This window comes from Prionailurus viverrinus, chromosome D4, assembly GCF_022837055.1.
Source record: "Prionailurus viverrinus isolate Anna chromosome D4, UM_Priviv_1.0, whole genome shotgun sequence".
Lineage (NCBI taxonomy): Eukaryota > Metazoa > Chordata > Mammalia > Carnivora > Felidae > Prionailurus > Prionailurus viverrinus.
The window spans coordinates 61,034,037-61,061,726 of NC_062573.1; the positions used below are offsets into that span (position 1 = coordinate 61,034,037).

The 27,690-nt window shown below is 45.5% G+C and overlaps 1 protein-coding gene across 4 annotated transcripts in view; it reads left to right on the top strand.

Annotated features, from left to right (window-relative positions):
* Nucleotides 1–20: 20 nt before the first annotated feature.
* The window catches only part of CD4H9orf153 (chromosome D4 C9orf153 homolog), a 35,279-nt gene continuing 7,609 nt past the window's right edge, over nucleotides 21–27,690 (top strand). For 2 of the 4 annotated variants that reach the window (XM_047831559.1, XM_047831562.1), the window contains exons 1-2: nucleotides 6,104–6,191; nucleotides 7,312–7,379. The gene's annotated coding sequence lies outside the window, so the exon portion shown is untranslated. Of the gene's footprint in view, nucleotides 360–6,103; nucleotides 6,192–6,646; nucleotides 6,824–7,311; nucleotides 7,380–27,690 lie in introns of those variants that run through there. The other 2 variants (XM_047831560.1, XM_047831561.1) reach the window with 2 other exon arrangements.

The window sequence follows — 27,690 nt, forward strand, 5'->3', positions numbered from 1 at the left end:
TTCATCCTTTTTATTAGAACCAGTTTCATGAAAGTCGCCTTCCTGGGAGGATTTCAGGAAACGTACTTGATATACGTGCACTGCATAGATCTCCATTGAGTGGTGCGAATGTGCATTTACCAACCAGATTGATGGCTCTTAAAGTTCAGAGGCGGAAGATCCTGACTGCTGGTGGGATGCGGGAGTGCACCGTTTTTTTCTACCCAAACTTGGTACAGCGTTTCTACATTTTTGTCCCAAATTTCATTGTCAGATGCCTCATTTGCTTTACCCCTTAGCAGCAGCTGGCAGACGAAAGTATCGAGCAAAGGTTTCCTTGAACTGCAGTGCAGAAAGGTTCCGAGCAGTGTCATCTAAAGGTAAGAATTACTTAACCCACCATTTTTAATCCATTTCTTTTGCCACTCCTCCACAGTGGAGTCTCCAGCGGGCTTAGATCCTTTTGGTTGAAAGGTGTCTAAAAAGCCATCCAGTCCACCCCTCAATTCTGTACCTGGGGTGCAACCCCCGGGGAAGCTGAAGGACTTCTGTCCACCCTCACACCGTAGGCTCTGTAGCAGCGGAGCTGGGACCACTCTCATGTCCCCTTCTGTGTAGAGGACACGCCGGCTCCACAGTCTGAGGCAGGCAGCAACGGTCAGCGTGTGGACTGGCTTCTCTATCTGGTTGGCATTCTGATAAGATTTTCTTGTAATTTGACAAAGATCGTTATTTATTTTATTTTGAGTGAGAAGAATCTTATTTTATAACCCACTCATGTGAATTACCGTCTTGTTTCTTTAGAACTATGAGACATGTTTTCTACAGTAGAGAGGACACTGTAGCGCCCCAGAAATATCCTTCTCAAATGTTGAGGGTCTTCATGAGGGCCGAACATGAGGGTCTTTTCTTCAAATTCCCAGTACGTGTACGTTTTCTGAATCTCAAGTTCAGTGACATTCTTAACCTAACGTTGTCACTACCACCTTTTCTTTGACAGTGTTCCTTTTGTCATTTAGTGATTTTCCTGGGTTTGACATACTGTTCTACAACACATATGCTTTTTTTGAAAGCCGGTTCTCATGAGGTAGCTGTCACACTTCTGTCCGTCCTGTTTACTGAAGTACCCGGCACGGAATGCACCAAAACCTAGCGCGGTGGCTCTGTAGGTGCTTGCGAGTTCGTATTGTTAATACGCTTGTCGGTCCACCTGTCATTTGTGCAATACTGTACGTGTGTAGAGAATGAATTGTCAATAAAAAAGAACGTGGCCTCTGTGTGATCGTAAGATTGCCTTTTCTTTGTAAGGAAGAAGGGTTTGGGAATGGTAGCTGTAGCTGTTGCTGTAGCTGTAATGGCTGCGTTTTTCTAACCAGTCTTGTCCCCACCCGATGCATTTGTGTCCAGTCTTCTGGCGTTGTTCTCCATTTGGCCCTCTGACAGACAGAGCCTTTGGGATCGCTCCTGGCCCCAGAGACCTGAGCATTGCCTTTCTTCAGCCTTGTCTCCTCCCCGCTCCCCTTCCTCCCTCCCACACGGACTCCTTCTTACAGCCCCTGTGGCCTTGTCCCTGCCTGCGATGCTTTTCCCACATCCGTCATCCAGGCTTTATGTTCACCTCCGGCATCTTTGGAAGCACCTGCTGTCCAAGCCCTGAGGTTTCACAGATGACCAGAGATAGTCCCTGGCCTCGGCCATCTTAGAATGGACAAATGAGACACCAATGAAGAGAGTAGGGTAAGTGTCGTGATAGGTAAAATGTGACCCAGACTTGCTCCGTGCCAGGAGCTGTTCCAGTATCATCTTCACAACAAGCTAGTGAAGTAGGTTGACTGTTGTCATCTCCTAGATGAGAAATTAAAAGCTCAGGATGAATAAAATAGTTGACCTGAGTCCCACAGGAGGTGGCCGGGTCACAGTGACCCACCCGTGCTGCTAGCAGTTGGGCTGTGCCACGTGTAGTGAGAACCGAGATGGTTCACTTTTTTTTTTTTTTTTTTAACGTTTATTTATTTTTGGGACAGAGAGAGACAGAGCATGAACGGGGGAGGGGCAGAGAGAGAGGGAGACCCAGAATCGGAAGCAGGCTCCAGGCTCTGAGCCATCAGCGCAGAGCCTGACGCGGGGCTCGAACTAACGGACCACGAGATCGTGACCTGAGCTGAAGTCGGATGCTTAACCGACTGAGCTACCCAGGCGCCCCCAAGATGGTTCACTTCTAAGAGGCTAACTTAAAAGCTGCGACACCTCGAGCTTTTAAAACCCCTGAGAGATTTGGAGAAAAGGGAAGACATGGACAAAACTAAAGAGAACTGAAAACCTGCAGGAAGCTAGGCACTCAGGAGGCTGTGCGGGACAAAAGCGACAGTAGAGGGGACAGCACGTTGCAGCTTTCTCTAGCTGCTGTAGGTGCTGGGAGCCGTCAAAACCTCTGCGTGCAGAAGTCGGGGGCTGGGAGGGGAGGAAGACAGGGAAGTGCCGCTGAACCCCCAAACCTGAGGCTCACTGGGGTGAGCCTTCGGAGCTGCCGTCAGCAGGACTCCCATCGAACAGACCAACCTCAACAGGGCCGTGGCGCTGTGGCCTGTGGCCGATCACACTGGCAACACTTTACCAGGTGTTTTGGTTTTGGTTTCTTGCACAGTACTGAAAAGTAGGAGCTTTGTCATTTCTTTGGTGTTCACTTCGCGACAGGCACGTCGTAATCCTCTTTGGCAAAATGGCTCGCCTACGGCTGCGTCATGTTCTTTCTCACTTCAGCCAAGCGTCGCCAAACCCTGGCGTCCGGTGAGAGGTCACCTGGTAGTGCCTGTGTGACACGGAGGACGTCAGCTGCCGCGGCAGGAGCTTCGTGTGGGATGGTTTCTTAATCAGAAGAGCACGCTTAGGAGCCCACTCCAGTGGTGGACGTGCCCCAGAAGAATTTCAGGAGACGGGGGCTGCAGCGGTGTTCTGCTGCAGAGTGTCCCTGTCCCTGCCCTGTCTCCGACCCACAAGAATGATTTTCTTGTTGACAAAGAGGAAAGTGGGGAGGGGTTGGAAAAATCCCTACAAGATCAGAAGTCCCTAAGATTTGCAGGACTTCCCAGGTTTCATTCATCAGGAAATCCCTTTTAAAAAGAGCCTTTCTTGTCTCGTTTTGATGCCTGAGAGATCAGGAAATGCAAAAGCCTGTGATGTTAAGCTGCCTGGTCATTCCCATGCCATCGAAGAGCTGTAAGACCCTTGTGGCCTACAAAGCTCTTTATAAGTGTCCAGTTTGGGCCTCAGAGCAGACGTGACCTGGCCCACGAGACTGCGTCAACTCGAGTAAATATAAATGCAGCCAGCCTGATGGCTGGGGCTCAGTCCGCAAGTTCATGGGATGTCAGAGCTAGAGCTCTGGGGGTCAGATACATCTGGGTTTAAATCGTGGGCCCTGTCACTTTGCGACCTGTTGACCCGGCACAGTTTAGGTGATTTCTCTTGAGCCTGTTGCCCTATCTGTAGAACAGTCTCAGAATTGGGGGAAGTTGGATGAGCTAACTGCACATAAACAGGATCCAGCTGAGAGATGACACTCAGTACTTAGTGGTTCTGGTCCCTTTTACCCATGGTTATCAGTCAAGGCAAGAGTGCGGGGAAAGAGTTTCCATATAATTAGGGAGTTACTGCCCCACATTAAAATCTGGGGGCCATTCACTGTATCTCTTTACATGACCACAACAGCTTGATTGAAAAGAACTACAGATATAATAACAGAAATTATATTCTCTTTGTAGCTGATTAGCTACGAAGAGAATTCCCGTGTAGAGAGATGTTTCTTAACTGACGAGCTGAACCCCCACGGGCTTAGAGGGTGGAGGGTCAGGTCAACGGGAAAGCCAGGCTGGCGGCCTACCTACCCTCTCCCTCCTTTGCAATGTGGACCCCTTGCCAGGGGTGAGTCCTGGTGGGATGTGTGAAATCTGCCTCCCTTGCTGTCCCCCAAAATCCTCAGTAAAGGCTGGGGTTCTCAGTGGCACAAAATGCAACCTTCCCCAGGGCAAGGACTCTGCACCAGCGATGGCCCCCTAGCACAAAACCCTGTTTCTTTGATAGCCCTAGTGGACTGCATCACAGATTTACTTCCATAAGTACATAGTTCCCAGCTATTCACTATAAAGTACATGTTAGGGGCACCTGGCTGGCTCAGTCAGAAGAGCATGCAACTCTTGATCTCAGGGTCGTGAGTTCAAGCCCCCTCCCTCCCCGGGTTGGGTGTAGAGATTATTAAGAAAAATAAATAAATTTTTTTTTTAATTTTTTTTAACGTTTTATTTTATTTTTGAGACAGAGAGAGACAGAGCATGAACGGGGGAGGGTCAGAGAGAGGGAGACACAGAATCCGAAACAGGCTCCAAGCTCTGAGCTGTCAGCACAGAGCCCGACGCGGGGCTTGAACCCACGGACCGCGAGATCATGACCTGAACCGAAGTCGGCCGCTTAACTGACTGAGCCACCCAGGCGCCCCAAAAGTAAATAAACTTTAAAGTACATGGTTATTCTCTGTGGAGTCAGGTCTTCAAGCAGTCCTTCTGAAGCTTCAAAGTGTAAATAAATGGGTATCTTGTCGATCCCCAAGGTCTAGGGGACTGGACTTCTGCACGTTGAGCCAAGGGTCAGGTGAAGCCCATGCTGTTGCTCCGCAGACCACCTTTGAGTAGCAAGGTTTTAAAATGTCTCTAGGGGTACTTGGTTGTATTAAGTGATCATTTGTACCTGTGGTTTTTCCCGCCCACCATGGTGTTCAGGGTCTCTGATCAGCATGAGAGAGCCCCGTGGCCAGCCTGAGATGACAGAACAGCTTACCCACCAGTTTTTATAAGACCTGTCTGGTTCCTTTCAGTGAAATCCTAAAACCGTCTCGAGGATGTCCAGCCCCGTTTCCATTCAGTAGCTGGGTCCCCGCTCAGTCCCCACTGCTTTCGCCGGCACAACCAGGCGACTTGGGTGGTCCATGAATCGTTTTGATCCTAATGTTCTGGAACCAGAGTCCTCAAATAGGCTGGGTTTGACATCTCGGGGAGACCTACAAGGAAGGGGACACCTTGCATGGCCCTTCTTTTCTCTGAACGACCACAAAAGGCGGCACAGGGCATTGCCTTTCTCAGGAAATGTGTCTTGTGGGAAGTGTGCACAGGACAAAATTTACCACTTACCACTACTTTTAAGTGTGCGTTTCAGCGGCCGTAAGAACCTTCATAGTGCCGCACAGCCATCACCACCATCCATCTCTAGAACTTTCTCAACTTCCCAACTGAAACTCTGCCCCCATTAAACACTAACTGTTCGTTCCTCGCCACCTCCCGTCCCTAGTAACCAGCATTCTACTTCCCGTCTCTGATTTGTCTAGGTGCCTCAGAGCAGTGGGATCCTGTAGTACTTGTCCTTTTGTGTCTGGTCCGGAGGTAACAGTTTTGGTCTTCATTAGCAAGGAGACGTGGCCTCAACAGTTCTCACGGTTGCTCTTTAACCCACCGTGGATGGAGTCTTTAGTTTGTCCGCTGTGAAACTCCTTTGATGATGTGTCTGCTGATGGTTATTTATGGACAATTGAGGGCAGTTTAAGAAAAGCATCAAAAGATTGTGCACTAGGCTGACCCAGACGAAATTCATCATGAGGAGTCTGGGCAGAAACATCAGGTATTACAAAGGAAGTTCAATAGACAGGACTTGAAATATGTAGCTCTTGTCAGGACGAAGTCCAGCGAAACCATTTGGTGCTACAACAGACCTCCTACTCCTTCCTTCCTTTCTCATGCAGCCCCAATCCACTTGTGGCCAGACTGTGTAGGCAGACGTAGGACGCTGTGTCCTATTAACTGCCTCGATTTCTCCTTTGCATCTTGTCCGTATCTATAGAAGGAAAAACTTGACTGATTAGAAAATCACAATTCAGCTCGTTCTTTTTTTAGCGTTTCATGGCACATGTTCACTTTTTAAAATGTCTTTCCATCCTCCACCTTCCACCTATCACCCTCATGAAGGAAAATAATCCCCTGGCCTTTGGTGTCATGCAGCTGTTTATGTGACCTTGAGGACGTCCGTATGTCACAATGGACAGTGAGTTATTCCTTCACACTAAGCGTTAGCAGATGCCAGGCTAGCCCAAGGGGCTACCAGATGAATGAGACCCAGCCCTGCAGATTCGTAAACAAGATGGCCACATAAACATAACTGTAAAGCAAGTGGTAAGTGCTGTGATTGACCTACTCCTGGGGCATAATGAGAGAACAGAGAAGTGAACGTTCGGTCAGCCTGGGCTTGGCCAGGAGATGCGGGGGGATGTGGGCAGTAGGGAGAGAGAAAGCAGAGGCTAGAGCTGAGAGATGTGAAGCTGGGCTCGTGTCGACAAATCAGAGCTGGGAAACCGACCTTCCGGCAGTTCATGACTGCGCGTCAACAGTCCGTCTCTTCCTTCGGGCCTTCCCTCTTAGCCTTGCCCTCTTCGTGGATTTCTCTGCCTTCTTCCCTCGCCACCATGTTGCCACTGACTCCTAGCCCTGACTGGCCTCTGTTCTCACTACACCCATAGCCCCTTCCCCCTGTCCCCAAATCCAGCCTTGAGAGTAGAGATGAGTCTGAAAGAGGAGGAGGAGGAGGTCAAAAAATGGTAGTGAGCTTCCTCTCCCTTTTCTGGAACCAGCTTTTGTGGACAAGCTGTCTCTCATGGGCCCAAACTGAATGGTGGAAATACCCGAACTCCTCAAACTGGCTTCCAGGACAGGCCTGTCCGTCCTCAAGGCCGCCACTAAGGCCACTGTCCATCCAACGAATGGAGGCCCTGAGCAGGCACCCTTCCCTGGGGACTGTCCACAGAACAGTAAGCATCAGCCCGACGGCAATCCCTTTGGGTGGAATTATACTGTCCCAACCCATCCCACCTTCTCCTACCCCAGCTGCTATCCACCTGAGGCCTTCGTTCTAACCTTCTGTACATGCTACCTTACATCTCATGGGTATGTACCCATTTCGCGGGTGCTGAGGGCACCCACAAGTACACTGGCATTGTGGACGGCAGACAGAGCCAAGGCTGGTGACTCAGCCAGTGCTTCCAGACCAGCCTAGGACCCCGCTCCATGTTCGTCAGGTCCCTGGGGGAGAGGTGGGGAGGTGAGCCCCACTGCCGATGCACAGCTCTTCGGTATCAAAGGGAGTAGAAATGGTTGTAGGTGCAGAGATGGGTGTGGCCCCCAGGAACCCCCAAGGAACTCTGTTCCTCCTCCTCTAGATTGCCGAGCAGAACGGTGTCCCTCTTCTCTGGTTTCTGTCTTTGGGAATCTGGCTCCTTTTTGGGATTCCATCCTGTAGGTCAAGTGCTGCCGCCCTCACCAAGCAAACCGGAAACAAGCAGAGATCTTCCCTGGAGGCTACACCAGGTATGATTCCCGTTTCTAAAAGTCCTGGCATCCTCCACTGGCCACTCCTGAGGCACCTGAGCTGCCCCCACGTCCCCTTCCCCGAGAGCTTGTGCCACAGGAAACCATGACCTGCCGGCACCACGAGATGCTCAGCACCACGTCCTTTCTAACAGGCCCAGGGGGGATGGGGTCTGGTCCATTGGGGGAGTGCACTGAGGAGCCCCCCTCTTAGCACGCGGGGCTGTCTCCTTGCCTTGTTTCAGGCTTGCCTTCCGTGTGCGACCACAGGGCCCCAGCCGTTCCGTTGCTAAGCGTCTATGGAGCCCTTGCTATCATCATGCGTCGTACCACAGAGGACACAAAGACCTGCCTCCGGGAGCTGGCCCTGTGGGAGGGGGGAGGTGGTGGGAGGAGGAAGAGCACAGCAGTAGCGGCTGGTGGCAGTGGCCGTGATTAGGCAGCCAGCGCTTATAAGAACACGTCCTAGGGGCCGGCCACCTGACTGGCACTCTGCAGGAGTTAAGGGGTTGAGTCCTCACACAGCTCTAGGTGGTTGGCGCCATACTTAACACGCCCATTTTACGTATGTGTATACTGAGTACTGAGGCCAATAAATGCCATTGAGGGGACACAGGAGCCCTGTCCAGGAGGCTCAGAGGAGCAAGCGAGGACATGAGGGAACAGAGGATGTCAGAGGGGCGGCTCCAGAGATGTTTGTTTTCTTTCATGTTTACTTATTTTTAAATGTTTGTTTATATCTGGGAGGTAGGAAGACAGTGTGCAAGCTGGGGAGGGGCAAGGAGAGACCTAGACAGAATCCGAAGCAGGTTCCAGGCTCTGAGCTGGCAGCAGAGCCAGCCTGACACGGAGCTCAAACTGCGAGATCATGACCTGATCCAAAGTCGGACACTCAACCGACTGAGCCACCCAGACGCTCCCAGAGATGGGTTTTCACAAGACACCGCAGCTGTGAGGAGAAGGGCCCCCGGGACCTTCGTATGCAGAGGGCAGATAAGCCGGCACGGATGAGAGTGAGGGTCGTGTGTGGGGAACGTCAGAAGATACGCTACGGGGAGTAGAGTCGCCCGAGAGGGAAGTGATGGGGATACAGATGGTCATGGTTCGCAGCTCGGCTGAGAAGCCCCAAGCACGAGGCTGATGTCCTGTGCGCTGTGGGCCAGGGCAGAGCCACTGAGGGTTTTGAGCGCGAACAAGTCAGGATCAGAATTCTCTTTTAGGAAGGGTGACCTGGTGTGGCTTATAGAAAGTAAGAAGTTGGAGCACAGGATTTCTAGGGCACTGAAACTGTTCTGTATGATGGTATGATGTGTGATGGTGGATACATGTCATGTTGGTCAGCACCCATTGGACATACAACACAAAGTCAACCCCGATGTAAACTAAAGACTTACGTTGATAACAGTATCGGTTCGTCAGTTACGAGTAATGCATCACACTGTGTAAGATAGTCATAGGAAAAATTGTCTATAACGGTGGGAAATGCTTTCCTTTCCAAACAATTTTCTGTAAACCTGAAACTGCTCTAAAAAAAAAAAAGTATCAATTACTTACAAGTCTTTTTTAAGAACATTTTTAAAACTTTTAATTTCAATATGGCTAACATACAGTGTTATATTAATTTTAGGTGCACGATGGAGTGATTCAATAGACACATTTTATTAGCAAAATAAGACAATAGTTTTACATTCCTAAGAAAACTCAGGTTTTCAAAAATTGCATTTTGAAAGCAATTGCTTCAAAGGGAGAATTGAGTTTCATTCATTTTTCCTACCAGAATTTCAATGATAAAGGTCATTTTTTTAATTTAAGTAATCATAAGTACACTTAAATACTCCCAACGTGGGGCTCAAACTCACACCCCTGAGATCAGGAGTCGTGTGCTCTTCTGGCTGAGCCAGCCAGGCACCCCAATAAAGATCATGTTTAATAGTAGGCTGTGGACTGCCACACATCAGAAAGCACTCTGGCCTTCGTGTCTGGTCTCTGCTCGAGACCGATAAGCTCTCTCAGCACATCAGCAGCCGCAGGGTGGTGCGTGCAGCCTTCCACGATGAGCTCCCTGAGGCATTGTTCTTGCCTCATCTGCTCTTAGTCAATGCCACAGACTTTTCCTCTCTCTGAGGTGCTGAATCTGATGGATCCATGTTTCCATTTCTGATTGTGTTACAACCAATAATAGCACATTATACCCCCTAATCAATTGTGTTCTATGCAATTCATCTGAAAACCTGAGCAGGCGGCATGTAGTGATGGAGAACCTAATCTGCACCAGCCGCTAAGCCGGGCAAGCAGATCCTATGGGCAGGCAGATTCCGAGGCTGAGGAATCCAGGGAAATCAGCCAGGAAAAGCCCCCTAGGCATTTTGGTGAGAAATCAGGCAAGAGCTAACGAAGCCCAGACGAATCCTGGGTTCCCTGTGGGCTCTCACCTGCTTCCCAAAGGGGTCCTCTTCTCACTTAGACTAACATACCCAAAGCATGGAACCCCGTAATCTCTCCAGTGGGCCACAGGCACCCGGGGGGTTCAGAGAAAAAGCAACAACACAATAGTAGTCAAACTTCTTGAATTGGGACTGAAAGATTGTAGTTAGTGACTTCACAGAAACCCTATTTTGTCCTCTGCAACCATTCCATATTTAAACGTTGAGCATTTGGGGTCCCTGGGTGGCTCAGTTAGTTGAGCATTCGACTCTTGGTTTTGGATCAGGTCATGATCTCACAGTTCGTGGGTTCGAGCCCCACATCAGGCTCGGTGCAGAGCCTGTTTGGGATTCTCTCTCTCTCTCTCTCTCTCTCTCTCTGTCTCTCAAAATAAATGAATAAACTTTAAAAAAATGTTGAGCATTTTCCATAAGGACAGCATCCGATTATCTTAAATAACATCCGGTTAACAAAGTTCACTGTGGTTTAGTGTGTTTTTCATACCATTGGCTGGTATCAAATTTGCAATCTTTATTGTGATTGGGTTATATTTGACTCGATTTCATTTTTCTTTTTTTTTTTTTTTTTAATTTTTTTTCAACGTTTATTAATTTTTGGGACAGAGAGAGACTGAGCATGAACGGGGGAGGGGCAGAGAGACAGGGAGACACAGAATCGGAAGCAGGCTCCAGGCTCCGAGCCCTCAGCCCAGAGCCCGACGCGGGGCCCGAACCCACGGACCGCGGAATCATGACCTGGCTGAAGTCGGACGCTTAACCGACTGCGCCACCCAGGCGCCCCTCGATTTCATTTTTCAAGAGGATTAGTGGCCCAAAAGTGTTCACTGAAGCATAAAACAGTGATGGAAACAGTGTTATATATCCTACAAATCGGAAAAATCTTATGAATACCCAAGGTAACTGTCTCTCCAGAAGGATATAGGATGTCAGGATTTACCGGGTCCAGCAAATCTGCAGGTGTGCTCTTACACAAAGAAGTTAAAAATGGAAACTCAGTAGGAGATATGACTCCGGATCATGGGGTCGTGAGTTCGAGCCCCACGTTGGATGTAGCGCTTACTTAAAAACTTAATAGGAGGTGCCGCGATGAATATCTGAAAGCTGAATTTAACTAGATTAGAGCTTGTACTTGTCCAGGTCTTCCCCAGCAAAGTTACAAAACCTGGTCAGACGGTACCACTGAAGCTTTTGAGTTATCCGACAAAGATGGTGGGACTTTTCCAGAAGAAATAAAAAAGTTGCTCTCTAGGACAAAATGATTAATTGCTGAACACAGAGTAAAGTCAAAAATGGCCAACCTGTTATTGAAAAGTTTTACTTATTGAAGCAAAAATAGATGCGGGGCTCAAACTCATGAACCACGAGATCATGACCTGAGCTGAAGTCAGACGCTTAACCAACTGAGCCACCCAGGCACCCCCAAAGATCTTATTTTATTTTTACTTTTAACATGTACTTATTTTTTGAGACAGAGAGAGAAAGAGTGTGAGCAGGGGAGGGGAAGAGAGAGAGGGAAACACAGACTCCAAAGCAGGCTCCAGGCTCTGAGCTGTCAGCACAGAGCCCGACGTGGGGCCCGAACCCATGAACTGTGAGAAGATCTTATTTTTTTAAGAGAATTTTTTATTTCTTTTTTTAGAGTGTATTAATTAATTAATTAATTTACTTAAGTAATCTACACCCAGTGTGGGGCTTGAACTCATGACCCTGAGATCAAGAGTCACACACTCTCCCAACTGAGCCAGCTGGGCGCCCCATCAAAAGACCTTATTGTACTGCTATTAATAATATGCAATGGGGTGCCTGGGTGGCGCAGCCGGTTAAGCGTCCGACTTCAGCCAGGTCATGATCTCGTGGTCCGTGAGTTCGAGCCCCGCGTCGGGCTCTGGGCTGATGGCTCAGAGCCTGGAGCCTGTTTCTGATTCTGTGTCTCCCTCTCTCTCTGCCCCTCCCCCGTTCATGCCCTGTCTCTGTCCCAAAAAAAAACATTGAAAAAAAAATAATATGCAATATGGCAAAAGCATTTCCAGTTGTAGACGCGAACTGGTCTACAGCTGTTGATGTATGTGTTATATATACACATGAGGAAGAAAGCCACAGTGATGCTTTGCTCTGCGTTACTGAACATGCAGTGAAGAGCCTTTGGAGAGGCGGATTGTAGGCAGAAACAGATGCCCAGGTGTCCTACCTCAGGGGCAGTGGAGGGAGCAGTGGAGGAGCGCTTCATTCCAGAAATGAAGGGCACGTCTCTGAATGCCCCCCGCCCCATACCGTCTCACTCCCAGGGAGCTTCCTCTTGGTTTTCATGTCACTGGGACGGATACCGCGAACGCCACGTACGATCAAGTTGTGGCCACTGCGTGCCCACCTGCCCTGTAAAGAAACGGGGACAGAGTGAGACCACTAAGTGTCCGTGAAGATGACGGATTAAAACCTCCAAGTAATTCCATGCCTCCACATCGGAACGGAACAGCAACACTGGGACGTTTTTTAAAAAGACATGGCCCAAAGACGAGATCTGGAGAGATGCTAATATCAGAAACATTTCGGAAGTGGGAAGGTAAAAGGATGAGGGGTTGCTAACGGTTTGGCAGGCTAAGAACCGGACGGCCCTATTATGCTTCAGAATTCTCAGAATGCGACTGCAGGTGACACCGGCTCTCCTGGAACTAAGGGCAACGGGGAAGGTGGGCCAAGAGGACGGTTTCTGAGAAGGTGGACCCTCAGATGCCTTCCCCCACTTCATGTCTCTGCCCGTAATCTAAAGAACTTCTCTCTGGAGAGGCTAATCCAGGGGCTGCAGACTTGGGAGGGGCCAGGCCCACCAGGGGGTGCAAGCATCACACTGTAAAACAAGGAACAGGCACCCAAACAAAACAAGGGATTATGTGAACGTATGTGCAGTAAGTGCCTGATACGAGGGCCCCCCAGCCCCCCCCCCACCCCCCCACTCTGCGGCTCTGATTTATCCTGTCACAGTGAGATACTTTAACACCCTCCAGATCAGGGAGGGTGGACTCTTACTAGCCCAGGAAAGGCCTAAAGATGATCGCATTAGGGGATCCTCCCCCAAATGCTCTACCCAAAGCTTACAAGCCCCATCAGTGAGAGTAGAGTTTCCTGCCAGCTTTTTAGCACCCCGTTCGATCTCACAGTTTGTGAGATGGAGCCCCACGTCGGGCTCTGAGCTGACGGCACAGAGCCTCCTTGGGATTCTCTCTCTCCCTCCCTCTACCCCTCCCCCACCCTCAAAATAAATAAACTTTAAAAAAAAAGAAATGCACTCCGTTATGTGTATTTTACTGCAATGAAAACTTTAGGTGTGCAGGATGGTTTGGTGTTGGTCTGGCTGTATTTCACGGACACGAGACACGCAAAAAGCTCCCATGCTGTTCCGCCATCTTGGCTCCTCCCCGTGCAATTAAAATTTTAAAAAGAGGGAAGCAAGTTGAAGGAGGGATCTGTAGGGAGACATATATAGGAAAGAAAACGAGGCGGAGGAGAGAAAAAAAGAAAAGCAAAAAAGGAAGAGGATGCTAAACACTAAACTTAGGAGGGTGGTTCTCCCCGGGTGTGGTAAGGGAAGGGTGGCAGTGAGCGGGGACAGAGTGCTCTTCCTGACATTCTGTCTCTTAGTCCGGGTTTTGGGCACACGGAACTCTATGATTATTCATTCCCATTTGAATGCTGACGTGCTTCTCTATTGCCTTTTCTATTATTTACTCTCTAGTAAAGAAACTGAGCTCTTTTCGCCTATTTAGGCATTGAGTTTTATTATATATATCTGCTGCTGTATTTGGTACCTGCTTGTGATCATTGCTAAACTGGTGTTATTTAATAGATCAACGTGGTCAAAAAAAAGCAGAATGTGAGTCACTTGTGTGATTTTAAGTTCTCCACTAGCCACATTCAAAAAAGTAAAAGAAACGGGCAAAAATAATGTTAACCATTTCATTTAACCCAGTGTGTCTGAAGTAGTGTGTTTTCAGCAGATAACCAGCATGCAAATCCTTAGTGACATATCTTGATTCTTTTTTCTTACTACTGCACGTCTCCGTTTGGACTAGTCACAAATCAAGGGCTCAGTGGCCACGCTTAGCCAGTGGCCACCATACTGGACAGCGCAGACTGAGAAAAACACTGCAAACATCGATTCAACACAGCCTGTGCTACCTACCATATTGCATATGATTAAGGTGAATGAACAACAGGCGTTCAACAACGTCGTTGCCCTGAACAAAATCAGACCGAGCAACACCAACAGCCATGTCCAGTTTCATTCGAGTACAGGCCATGAAGGTAGTGTTGTTGATGGCCACTGGGCCAACATCAACCGTGAGACCCCCGCTGGTTGTAAAACGTACCCCACTTTTCAGAGATTTTAAAGCGTGAAGTTGCTACGAGACGGTAGTTACAATGCAGGACGTGTGGTGGGAGGACTGATTATTATTTTTTTTTATTTATTTTAATGTTTACTTTTGAGACAGAGACAGAGCATGAACGGGGGAGGGGCAGAGAGAGAGAGAGACACAGAATCGGAAGCCAGGCTCCAGGCTCCAAGCTGTCAGCACAGAGCCCGACGCGGGGCTCGAACTCACAGACTGTGAGATCATGACCGGAGCTGAAGTCGGATGCCCAACCGACTGAGCCACCCAGGGGCCCCGAGGACTGATTATTATTACAAAGCCTAAGGATGATGTAGGGAAATGGGGCTGGACGCATCCAAGAGAGCAAACCTGGAGCCTCAATGGTAGATTCGGGGGAAGAGCTTGTGCAAGGTGGTTTTTATAACCTTGTCAGGCTGCTGGAACATGGTGTGGGGTCTAAGGGGTTGAGGGTTAGTGAGCCCAGACAGCAGGAAAGCATATCCCCATGAGGAGGCCTGAGCGGGCACTCTCATGGGGACGCAGAACACCTAATGGCTCCCACCACCCTGATCTCACCTGCACACATTTTCCCCTGTGAGGTACGTGTGTTGGAGAGCGGGTGTTTGCAAAGCCAAATCTTCCCTCTGTACGACGCCTACATTGCTCCCCTCTCAAGCGTCTTCTTTGCTGTTTGGTTGTAGTAGTAAGTTTATACTTTAACAACTAACTCCTTTATTGTCATCCTATTGGATTCAGGAGGGAGACAGAAAAGTCTCCAGGACCAGTTTTGTATATCAAAAAATATTCTTTTTTTAATTAAAAAAATGTTTTTTAATGTTTATTTATTTTTGAGAGATAGAGCATCAACAGGGGAGGGGCAGAGAGAGAGGGAGACACAGAACCTAAAGCAGGTTCCAGGCTCTGAGCTGTCAGCACAGAGCGCGAGGCAGGGCTCGAATTCACAAACCGTGGGATCGTGACCCAAGCTGAAGTCAGAAGCTTAACCGACTGAGCCACCAGGTGCCCCCCCCCAAAATATTCTCGAGAGTAAGAACTGTTTCAAATATTGTTCCCAGTATCCTTGGGGGGCCTATCCCGTGACTGAGCACATAAGTAACTCTGTAGACACAAGAAGACATAAAGTTATCTTTCTTTCCCATATATAACCCTTTCTCCTCAAAACAGGAAGTCGGCCATGTCCTAACAGAATTGTTTTGACGTTACAAAAGAAATACATGCTTGCTGTATAAAAATCTCCAACAAGAGGGGCGCCTGGGTGGCGCAGTCGGTTAAGCGTCCGACTTCAGCCAGGTCACGATCTCGCGGTCCGTGAGTTCAAGCCCCGCGTCGGGCTCTGGGCTGATGGCTCAGAGCCTGGAGCCTGTTTCCGATTCTGTGTCTCCCTCTCTCTCTGCCCCTTCCCCGTTCATGCTCTGTCTCTCTCTGTCCCAAAAATAAATAAACGTTGAAAAAAAAATTAAAAAAAAAAAATCTCCAACAAGATGTACACTAGTAATCAATAGGAGGGAGCAAATCTCCCCTTCCATTCCCTTCCCGTTACCTCTCTTCTGTTGAAATTGTACGTGTCCTTCCAGATGATTCTCTGTGAGTTGACAACTGTGCTCATATATCTACTTCATATGCAAAACTATTTCTCTGCTACACGAAATACATATGTGGCTTTATTTTTGTACGTGTGAAATCAATGTACAATGACCATTAACATTTGTGGAGCATATTCTAGTGACATGTTTCTCCACACAGCAGCCAGAGTGCTTCTTTAAAAATGTAAGTCAGAGCCTGTCACAGGGCCTGCAGTGGCTCCCCAGTTCCCTCTGAGGAAAGCCAAAGTTCCACGTCTGCCTGCAAGGCCCCAGGGCGTCAGGGCCCTCCTCCCTCCTCTCTGCCCTCTTTCCCTTGCTTCCTCTGTTCCAGTCCTCTTGAAACCTGTTCTGTCTCCGGTCAGCCAAGAATCCGGCCCTTGCCCTGACTGGTCTCTGTCTGGAATCCCCCCATTTATTATCAGGGCTCACACTTCCTATGCATCCTTGCTCAGATGTCACCTTCCCAATGAATTCTATCCTAACCACTCTATTTAAAGTTACAGTTGGCCCCCCAGCACTCCTAATCCACCTTGTCCCTGTTATATTTTACTTCCTTTATAGTACTCTGACTTCAAACTTATTAATTCATTTATTCTTTTTCAAATTTTTATTTAAATTCTAGTTAACATACACTGCAATATGGGCTTCAGGAGTAGAATTCAGTGATTCATCACTTATATACAACACCCAGTGTTGATCATAACGAGTCCCCTCCTTAATACCCATCACCCATCTAGCCCATCTCCCCCCACCACCCTCTGTCAACAAATCAGTTTATTCTGTCTCTAAGAGTCTCTTAGGGTTTGTTTCCCTCTCTCTTTTTCCCCTTCCCATCAGTTCAACTGTTTTGTTTCTTAAATTCCACATATGAATGAAATTTTATAGTATTTGTCTTTCTCTGACTTATTTCGCTTAGCATAACACACCCTAGCTCCATCCATGTCACTGCAAATGTCAAGATTTCATTCTTTTTGATGGATGAGTAATATTCCATTATATGTATATATATAATGGAATATATATGGTGTATGTATATATGGTGTATATGGCATATACATATATATTTGGTATATATATATGTGTATATACCATTTCTTTATCCATTCATGAGTCGATGGACATTTGGGGTGTCTCCATAGTTTGGCTATCGTTGATAGTGCTGCTATAAAGATCAGAGTGCATGTGCCCTTTCGAATTTGTATTTTTGTATCCTCTGGATAAATACTTAGTGAAATTGCTGAATCATGGGGTAGTTCTATTTTTAACTTTTTGAGGAATCTCCATACTGTTCTCCACAGTGGCTGCCCCCGTTTGCATTCCCACCAACAGTGCAAGAGGGTTCCTCTTTCTCGGCATCCTCACCAACATCTGTTGTGGCCTGAGTTGTTCATTTTAGCCACTCCGACAGGTGTGAGGTGGTGTCTTATTGTGGTTTTGATTTGTATTTCCCTGATGATAAGTGATATTGAGCGTCTTTTCATGTGTCTGTTAGCCATCTGGATGTCTTCTTTGGAAAAGTGTCTATTCATGTCTTCTGCCCATTTCTTCGTTGGGTTATTTTTTGGGTGTTGAGTATTAACTCATTTATTATGTGTATGATTTTCTGTGTGCCTCCCCTCGCTGGCATGTAAACTTCACAGGAGCAGAAATGTTTGTTCTGCTTGTCAGTGTATCCCAAGGGCCTAAGCTGTGCCTGGTTAATAACAGGTGTTCAATGAATTATTTGTAAATATTTTAGAAATTTTTCCTTTACACTTCATTTGCCTTTGTATTCCTAAGGCTTAGCCCAGTACCCGACACATTATAAACACTAACTGTTGTTGGATCAATGTTGTCTTACAGCCAAAAATTCAGTCAAGAAGGAAGAAAGGAAAGAGAGAGAGAAATAGAAAGAATATTAGGAAATAGTGGACACAAACTTCCAGTGAGCACCATCTGGTGGCACAACAGAACCATCAGACTTCCTGGGCAGGAAAGAACAGATTTAGTTGTGTGAATAAGATAAACTAATACCTTAATTAATTAATTTTTTTAAGATTTTGTTTTATTATTTTAAAGATTTTATTTTGGGGGCTCCTGGATGGCTCAGTCGGTTGGGCCACCGACTCTTGATTTTGGCTCAGGTCATGATCTCATAGGTCTGCGAGTTTGAGCCCCATGACGGGCTCTGCTCTGATAGTGTGGAACCTGGTAGTCTCTCTCTCTCTCTCTCTCTCTCTCTCTCTCTCTCTCTCTTTCAAAATAAATAAACATTTTTAAAAATTTTATTCTTAAGTAATGTCTACACCCAGAGTGGGGCTCAAACTTACAACCCAAGATCAAGAGTCACATGCTCCACCAACTGACCCAATCAGGCACTGCTATGGTAATACATTTATTTATTTACGTATTTAAATCTTTATTTTTGAGAGAGAGAGAGAGAGAGAGAGCAGGGGGAAGGAGCAGAGAGAGAGAGGGGACAGAGGATCCAAAGCAGGCTCCATACTGACAGCAGTGAGCCTGACGGGGGGCTTGAACCCACAAACTATGAGATCATGACCTGAGCCGAAGTCGGACACTCAACCGACTGAGCCACCCAGGCGCCCCTAAAAAAATTTTTTTTAATGTTTGTTTACTTTTGGGGCGGGGGGAGGAGCGACAGAGAGACAGAGACACAGAATCTGAGGCAGATCTCCAGGCTCCGAGCTGTCAGCTGGACAGGCTGCCAGAGCCCCACGTGGGGCTCAAACTCACAAATCGTGAGATCGTGACCTGAGCCGAAGTCGGACGCTCGACTGACTGAGCCACCCGGGCGCCCCTATCTTTTTCTTAGTGATTTAAAACAACTCTTGGGGCTCCTGAGTGGCTCAGTCAGTTAAGTATCCGACTCTTGATATCAGCTCAGGTCATGATCTCACTGTTTGTGGGATGGTAGGCCCACGTCAGGCTCTGAGCTAGCAACATGGAACCTGCTTGGGATTCTCTCTTTTTCTCTCTCTGCCCCTCCCCCACTTACACTCATGCTCTCTCTCAAAATAAATAAACTTCACCAAATTAATTAAAAAACCCTTTCTACATCAAGTATATTTACCAGAATTGGGTTGGGGAGGGCAGAAACCCAAATATAAGTGATCATGAGCAAAGGGGAAATTTTGGGCAAACGAAACTACAAGGCAGGAAGCACACTGTGGTGCCAATTTCAGGAACGATGGGCACCAGGAAATCAAATGGCACCAGGACCTTCTCTGCGTCTCTCTGTCTTACCTCTGTTTCTCTTCTGCACATTATCTTAATTCCTTAGTATCTTAATTTCTTTATTTCTTGTTATAACAAAAATGCTGCATGATTAGCTTGATTCATAATTTATATATTTGGCCAACAATTTCTACAGGAAAACGTTCAAGAAATGCAACTGTAGAGTCATTAAAAAAGAACATTTTGGGGGCACCTGGGTGGCTCAGTCACTTAAGCGTCTGACTTCGGCTTAGGGCATGATCTCACGGTTTGTGAGTTCGAGCCTCGCGTTCGGCTCCGGGCTGATGGCTCAGAGCCTGGAGCCTGCTTCGGATTCTGTGTCTCCCTCTCTCTCTGCCCCTGCCCCGCTCACGCTCTGTCTCTGTCTCTCTCTCTCTTAAAAATAAACAGTAAAAGAAAAAGAACATTTTGAGTGTTAATGGATATTGCCAGATTGCCAAGAAGGCTGTATTCCCCCCAAATGTTCTGTAAGCTTGCCTTTTTCCCAAAAGCTCATCGACATGAAATAATTTTCATGTTTTTATCTTTTGCCATCCTGGAGTCTTAACTATGTTCTTAACCTACCTCTGTCTCAGTTCCCAGTTTGTAAGCTGGGGCTGATGATAATGGCATCTACTCATTTGTATGAATATAAAGTTACTTAATGTATAAAAGAACTCGGTGCAACATCTGGCCCGTTGTATGCGCTCTACACGTTTGCGATTCTTATTTTCCTTCACAATGTGTGTCTCCATGTCTATCATTCTTAATACTTTTCCAGTCACAATAAATTATTATGGGCCTTTTATTTAGCAAAGTGAAAACATTATACCATTTATTATTTTGTTCTCTTTTCTTCTCTAGTAAAACCGAGTATGCATGTGTTGGTTCTTTACTATGTTTTATGACTATCGTGGTCTTTTTAATTAATTAACTAATTAATTTTTAAATTTACACCCAAGTTAGCTAACAAATAGTGCAACAGTGATTTCAGGGGATTAGAATTATCATCGTCTTATAGTATTAATGCCTTTGTTCTTTTTTTTTTTTGTTTTCATTTTATTCTGTCGTCTTATCCCTTCTTTGAGGCGTCTCTTTCACGGATCCCGTGTTTTATTTTCTTTCAGAGCATGAAGAATTTTTTTAACAGATTTTTTTTATTAAGCTTTTTATTTTTTTTATTTATTTATTTTTAATTTTTTTTTTAACGTTTATTTATTTTTGAGACAGAGAGAGACAGAGCATGAACGGGGGAGGGTCAGAGAGAGAGAGGGAGACGCAGAATCCGAAACAGGCTCCAGGCTCTGATCTGTCAGCACAGAGCCCAACGCGGGGCTCGAACTCACAGACCGCAAGATCATGACCTGAGCTGAAGTCGGATGCCCAACCGACTGAGCCACCCAGGCGCCCCTTTATTAAGCTTTTTAATCCCAGGACAGTTATCATGCAGTGTTCTATTAATGTCAAGTATACATGTAGTGATTCGGCAATTCTATACATTACTCAGAACATGGAGAATTTTGATTATAAAACTGTCTCGGTTCCTTGAGTAATACTTCTTCCATAAACTGTTTTAAAAATCATTTATTATGACAGGGGCACCTGGCTGACTCCGCCATTGGAGCACACAACTCTTGATCTTGAGGTTGTAAGGCAAAGCCTCACAGTCAGTGTAGAGATTACTTAAAAATAAAATCTTGGGGCGCCTGGGTGGCGCAGTCGGTTAAGCGTCCGACTTCAGCCAGGTCACGATCTCGCGGTCTGGGAGTTCGAGCCCCGCGTCGGGCTCTGGGCTGATGGCTCAGAGCCTGGAGCCTGTTTCCGATCCTGTGTCTCCCTCTCTCTCTGCCCGTCCCCCGTTCATGCTCTGTCTCTCTCTGTCCCAAAAATAAATAAACGTTGAAAAAAAAAAATAAATAAATAAAAATAAAATCTTAAAAAATATAAGAATAAAAGAAAGATGATTTATTGTGGGGCATCTCGGTGGCTCAGTTGATTAAGAGTCCAACTATTGATTTCGGCTCAGGTCATGACCCGCATTGGGCTCCTTGCTGATGGTGCAGAGCCTGCTTGGGATTCTGTCTCTTTCTCTCTCTCTCTCTCTCTCTCTCTGCCTCTCCCCTTCTCACCCTTATCTCTCTATCTCAAAATAAATAAATAAACATTAAAAAATTAATTATTTATTGTGACAAGTTGCAAACAAAAATAGAATTGCAAAAAAGTGGAAATAAGAATATAATTTAAAAATTGCAAAAAAAGTAGAATATAATGAATTTCAGTGAAGCAGTTACACAGTCAATGGTTGGTTATCAACCATGATCCCTCATGTTTCACCATAGAATATCCTTAACCTAGATTTTGCTTGTTTTATACTTCTCCTCCAATGTGTTTTTCTCCTACTTGGTGACATCTATTTATCATACTGGATCCTTTCCACTATCATTAATCATTCAATATTGACAGTTGTATCCAGCCCCACTGGTTGCCCCAAAACACCGTGAATGGATTTTTCTTGGCTTTCTTCCCTTTTTCCTGGAAACCGTTCTTCTCCGCCTTAGGTAAGGTTTCCCTTGATGTCGAGTATACATATGAAAATGTGCACAGATTATAAAGATGAAGCTCAATGAATTTCTAGAAGTGAAACACAAGTAGCATTCAGATCAAGTCAACAAAACGTTACCAGAGCTGTGGGAGTCTCATGTTCCAGCACTGACCCCTCCCAAGGTAAAAACTATCCTGACTCCTAACCTTGTAGATTAAGCTTGCTCATAGTTGAGTGTTATATACATCGTAACATCAAATATAGACTCTTTTGAAGATTGTTCTATTGTGTGAAAAAGCCCAACTTATCCTTTACACTTGGGATGGACATTGAGCTTTCTGGAGGCTTCATTCCCCTAGGGCCCTCCAGTTGTTTTCATCCTGTAACTGTTATGAACAGTGTTGCAGTGAATAACCTCGGTCGTGTTTCACTGCTATCTATGCAAATATATATTTTTTTCCAAATGTAAGAATGTTAATACTTATGAGTGGGAATTCAAGTTCAGAGAGTAGATGCATTTGTAGTTCTCCCTTACAAGAAAGGTTGTCCTGCTGCTGACAGACTCTTTACTTCTGAAGTCCATTCATCCCTTGGCTGCCTGAAGTCCATCGACTGGTAGTTCTCTCAAGAAGGACTCACGGGAACAGTATTCCCTGAGTTCTTGCAAGATCAAAACCTTTCTCTTGAGGTTTTACTCTTTTGAATACAACTTGGATAACTGGAAAGATCCTTGGCTCAAACTGTGTTTCACTTTTTTGTCTTTTTGTCTGACTGTTGCTATGGATAAAACTAGACTTCTTGGGGTGCCTGGATGGCTCAGTCGTTTAAATGTCTAACTTCGGCTGAGGTCATGATCTCACGGATCGTGAGTTCAAGCCCCACATTGGGCTCTCTGCTCTCAGCACAGAGCCCACTTCAGATACTGTGTCCCCGTCTCTCTCTGCCCCTTCCCTGCTTGTGTGTGCACTCTCTTGCTCTCTCTCTCAAAAATAAATAAACATTAAAAAGAAAGCTTGGGAAGCCCAAGAGCCAGTTGGGCTTCTGACTCTTGATTTTGGCTCAGGTCATGATCTCACAGTTCATGGGTTCAAGCCCTGCATTGGGCTCTGTGCTGACAGTACAGAGCCTCCTTGGAATTCTCTCTCTCCCTCTTTCTCTCTGCCTCAAACCCACTCACTCTTGCTCTCTCTCTCTCCAAAATAAGTAAATAAAAATTAGAAAAACTCAGACTTCTTTTTTTTCCTGAAACTCAATTACTTTACCAGAACATGTCTTAGTGCTAGCCATTCTGATATTTTAAGATGTGGATTCAAATCTTCAATTCCAGGAAAATCTTTTTTTTTTTTTTTTGAGTTTATTTATTTTAGGAAAATCTTCCTGAATTAAAAAAAAAATTTTTTTTTAACATTTATTCATTTTTGAGAGTGAGAGAGACAGCGTGAGCAGGGGCGGGGCAGAGAGTGAGGGAGACACAGAACGTGAAGCAGGCTCCAGGCTCCAAGCTGTCAGCACAGAGGCTCACACTGGGCTCGAACTCACGGACTGTGAGCTCGTGACCTGAACTGAAGTCGGACACTTAACCGACTGAGCCACTCACGCGCCCCATGAATATTTTCCTATTCCATGATTTGGGGCTTTTCCCTTTGAGGTATCCAGTTAAATATTTTGTATCTCCATCATCTATCTTTCAGATCTATCACTTCCTCTCCAAGTCATTTTTAATAGTTTTACTGATAAACAGTTCACATACCATTAAATTCTTCCCAAGTGCACAGTTCAATAATTTTAAGTATATTCAGAGAGTTGTGCAACCATCACACAATTAGTTTCAGAGCACTTTTATCACCCCACAAAGAAGCCCTGTATTGACTAGCAGTCACTCCCCCCAGGCTTAGGCTACTTTCTACTAATCTACTTCCCGTCTGCGTGGATTGCCTATTTTGTTCATTTCATATGAATACACTCATCCAATATGTGGCCTTTGCGTAATTTTTTCAAGGATTATCATGTTGTAGCAGGTATCAGAACTTCATTCCTGGTTATAGCTGAATAGTATTCTATTGTATGGAAAATACCACATTTTGTTTATCCATTCATTACATGATGGGCTTTTGGACTATTATGAGTAATGCCACTGTGAATACTCCTATATAAGTTTTTGTGTGGACTGTGTTTTTATTTCTCTTGGATACATACCTAGGAGTAAAACTCCTGGATCATATGGCTGCTCTGTGTTTAACATTTTGAGGAACAGCCAAACTGATTTTCGAAATGACTGCACCATATTTTATTTCCACCAACAACGTATGATGGTTCTAATTTCTCTGAATCCTTGTCAACACTTGCTATTATCTGTTTTTATTACAGCCATCCTAGTGGGAATGAAAGATATCTTATTGTGGTTTAAATTTGCATTTTCCTGATATTTCATGATGTTGTGTACCTCATGTGTTTATCAGTCCTGTGTTTATAGCTACGCAGCCACCCCTCTTGCCTGTTTTTTTTTTTAAGCTTTTTATATATTTTGAGAGAGAGACAGTGCAAGTGGGGGAGGGACAGAGAGAGGAGAGAGACAGAGAGACAGGCAGACAGAGAGAGAGAGAGAGAGAGAGAGAATCTCAAACAGGTTCTGCGCTGGCAGCACAGAGCCCGATGCGGGCCTTGAACCCACAAACTGTGAGATCATGACCTGAGCCGAAACCAAGAGTCAAATGCTCAACCGACTGAGTTACCCAGGTGGCCCCTTGCCCATTTTTAAATCAAGTTACCGTATGTGTCTTTGTATTGTTGTGTTGTAAGTGTTCTTGTGTTCCTGGACACAAGTCACTTGTCAGATATATGATTTACAATTTTTTTCTCCCATTCTGTGAGTTGTGTTTCCCCTTCCTTTAGGGTGTCTTTGGAAACACAGAAGATTTATTTATTTATTTATTTACACAGAAGTTTTAACTGATGAAGTTCCAATTTATCTACTTTATTATTCTTATGCTTAAGCTTGGTGTTGTATCGAAGAAACCATTGCCTAACCTAAGATCATGAAAATTTACTCTTATGTTCTTACATGGGTTTTATAGTTTTACCCCCTACATTCAGGTCTGTGATCCATTTTATGTTAATTTCATTGTATGGATTGAGGTAAGAGTCCAACTTCATTCTTCTGCCTTTAGATATCCAATTGTCTCTCTACCATTTATTGAAAAGACTATTCTTGGGGCACCCAGGTGCCTTAGCAGGTAAGCGTCTGACTCTTGATTTCAGCTCAAGCCATGATCTCACAGTTTATGAGATCCAGCCCCTCATCTGGCTCCTTGCTGACAGCACGGAGCCTGCTTACAATTCTCTCTTTCCCTCTCCCGCTGCCTCTCCCCCATTCATGCTTGCTCTCTCTCTCTCTCTCTCTCTCTCTCTCAAAAAACAAAAAAACAAACAAAAAAAAACCAGAAGACTACTCTTCTTCCACTGAATTGTCTTGCCCACCTTATAAAAATCAATTGATTATACTAGTCTTCCAAAAAGAACTTTTAACTTTTTTTTTCCTGTTTACATTTTACTTTTGTTTGCCATAATAGCTACTCAACATTGCACTTCTTTGAATTTCATCTTTAACTCTATTATCTATAAATTTTTATTTAGATTTATGTAAAAGAGAAGGAATGCTGGATTGGCATTCTGGCTGATTAAATGAGAAGTCAGAGTAAGCACAGACTCAAGCAAGGATGCACAGAAGCACAGGAGATTGTTTCAGAAAAAAATGAATTGGGCCAGCTGGCTGAAATGGAGAAGACGTTATAGCCTTGCGGTGGCATAGAAATATGATTTTTAGATCATGGGAAAGTGTTAGAAGCAGATTGTGGTTAGTTTTGTACGTCTGATCAGGAAGATATCAATCTTATCCTAAAAGTGAGTAGTAAAGAGCCAAATTAGAAAAAAAGGACTAATGAATGGTTGGATAAAGAGGTGACTTAGGATAGATTACAAAAATAACAACAACAATAACATAAGGGCTAAGAAATGAACTAGAATAGTTCAGTTTGAAGTCAGTCTTCTTAAAGTTTATTTTGAGAGAGAGAGAGAGAGAGACAGCATGGTCAGGGGAGGGGCAGAGAGAGAGGGAGAGAGAGGATCCCAAGCAGGGTCTGTGCCATCAGCACAGAGTCTGATGTGGCGCTCGAACCCATGAACCATGAAATCATGACCTGAGCTGAAATCACAAGGCAGATGCTTAACCAACTGAGCCAGCCACACATCCCAGAAGTTAATCAGGCTTCTTATTAGAGGCATGGCAATGAATTTGGAAAGAATAGGTAAGATAGTTTTTAAGAATCAGTTTCAAAACAAAGGGGTAGTTAAGAGTTGAGATGGATAAAAATGAGGACTGTAAAAACAACATTAGAATTGATTAAGAAGTCAGTATTGCCTTCAAGAATGCAATTTTGGGGGTGCCCGTGGGGCTCAGTCAGTTAAGCATCCAACTTCAGCTCAGGTCATGATCTCACAGTCTGTGAGTTCGAGCCCCGTGTCGGGCTCTGTGCTGACAGCTCAGAGCCTGAAGCCTGCTTCAGTATCTGTGTCTCCCTCTCTCTCTGCGCCTCCCCTGCTCATGCTCTGTTTCTCTCTGTCTCATAAATAAAAACATTAAAAAAATTAAAAACAAAATAAAATAAAATAAAGGGCTACGCTAAGGTTTAGTCAATGGGGAATAGCCCAAAGTGAGAAGTATGTTAGTGAAGTCAGCATCAGAATGGATAAAAGCATCTTTGAGGGGCACCTGGGTGGCTCAGTCGGTTGGGCGTCCAACTTCGGCTCAGGTCATGGTCTCACGGTTTGTGGCTTCGAGCCCCGTGTGGGGCTCTGTGCTGACAGCTGGAGCCTGGAGTCTGTTTTGGATTCTGTCTCCCTCTCTCTCTGCCCCTCCCCCACTCACACTCTGTCTCTCTCTCTCCTTCAAAAAATAAATAAACGTTAAAAAAATTAAAAACAAATAAATTTTTAAAAAGCATCTTTGAGCTATGATCTGTTAATAGCATTCAACATGAGGGAGGTGTCCTCAATAGTAATTCTGTAAAGAGACACAGCAAGAAGCTAACCTGTCTTGTGTCCCCTTCCCTATTGTCAATCTCACGGTAATGAAATGAGTACAGATTTCTCAGATATTGCTTTGAATATATGTATGAAGGGTTGCAAGACGGGCCACTGATGTCGGAAATCATTTGTCTGCATCAGCAATTCGGATTAAAGTTCAGCGTGCGCGTGTAGTTGGGGCTCGAGCCAAGCCTTCTTTAAGGGGAGGAGAAGGGAGAAAAACGTAGTGTCCACCAGTCATGGGAAAAGGCAGTCCTCTCCCGGTGGGTGGCACCACCAGAAGACAGGTGGCTGCCTGGGAGACGCTGAGAGGTTTTAGATGAAGGAAGCTGGAGAAATATTTTCCTTTGCCAGAACTAACAAAAGTACAATCAAGTCTTATTTTAACTGGTGGTGATAGACATGTTTATGAAGCCACCATGCAAATGTAGGAAAGGGGGTCATCATGCTGCATTATATTGTCTTTTTTTGGTCATAGATATTGACATAGTGTACTCACTAGTGACTGTAATATATTTGGATATATGTATATGTATTGTACATATATGTATTTACATCTCTTTCTATTTATTCTGGATTTTTCTTTATTTTGCTTTTTTTAATGTTTACTTTTGAGAGAGAGAGAGGGTGCATAAGCAGGGGAGGGGCGGGGGGGGGGAACAGAGGATCTGAAGCAGGCTCTGTGCTGACAGCCGCAAGCCTGATGTGGGGCTCGACCTCATGAACCACGAGATCATGATCTGAGCAGAAGTCGATGCTCAACCAACTGAACCACCAGGTGCCCCCATTCTGGGTTTTCCTGCTTTGCCAGGAACAGAAGAAGAACTTAATTGTTGTTGCTTCATCCCAAACACTTTTGGTTCTTCTCTGATTCTCATCCCAGTTACTGCAGCTACTAGTCAGGATACAGTGGTTCCCAGGAAGGTATTTTCCCTCCTACATTCCCTGATCTCCAACAGAGGTTTCACTGGAATAAATTAAATCAAGAATGTGAAGACTGTGGGGTTTATCTAGTATTTATTGCTGTGTAACAGTCTGCTCAAACCTTAGTGTCTTGAA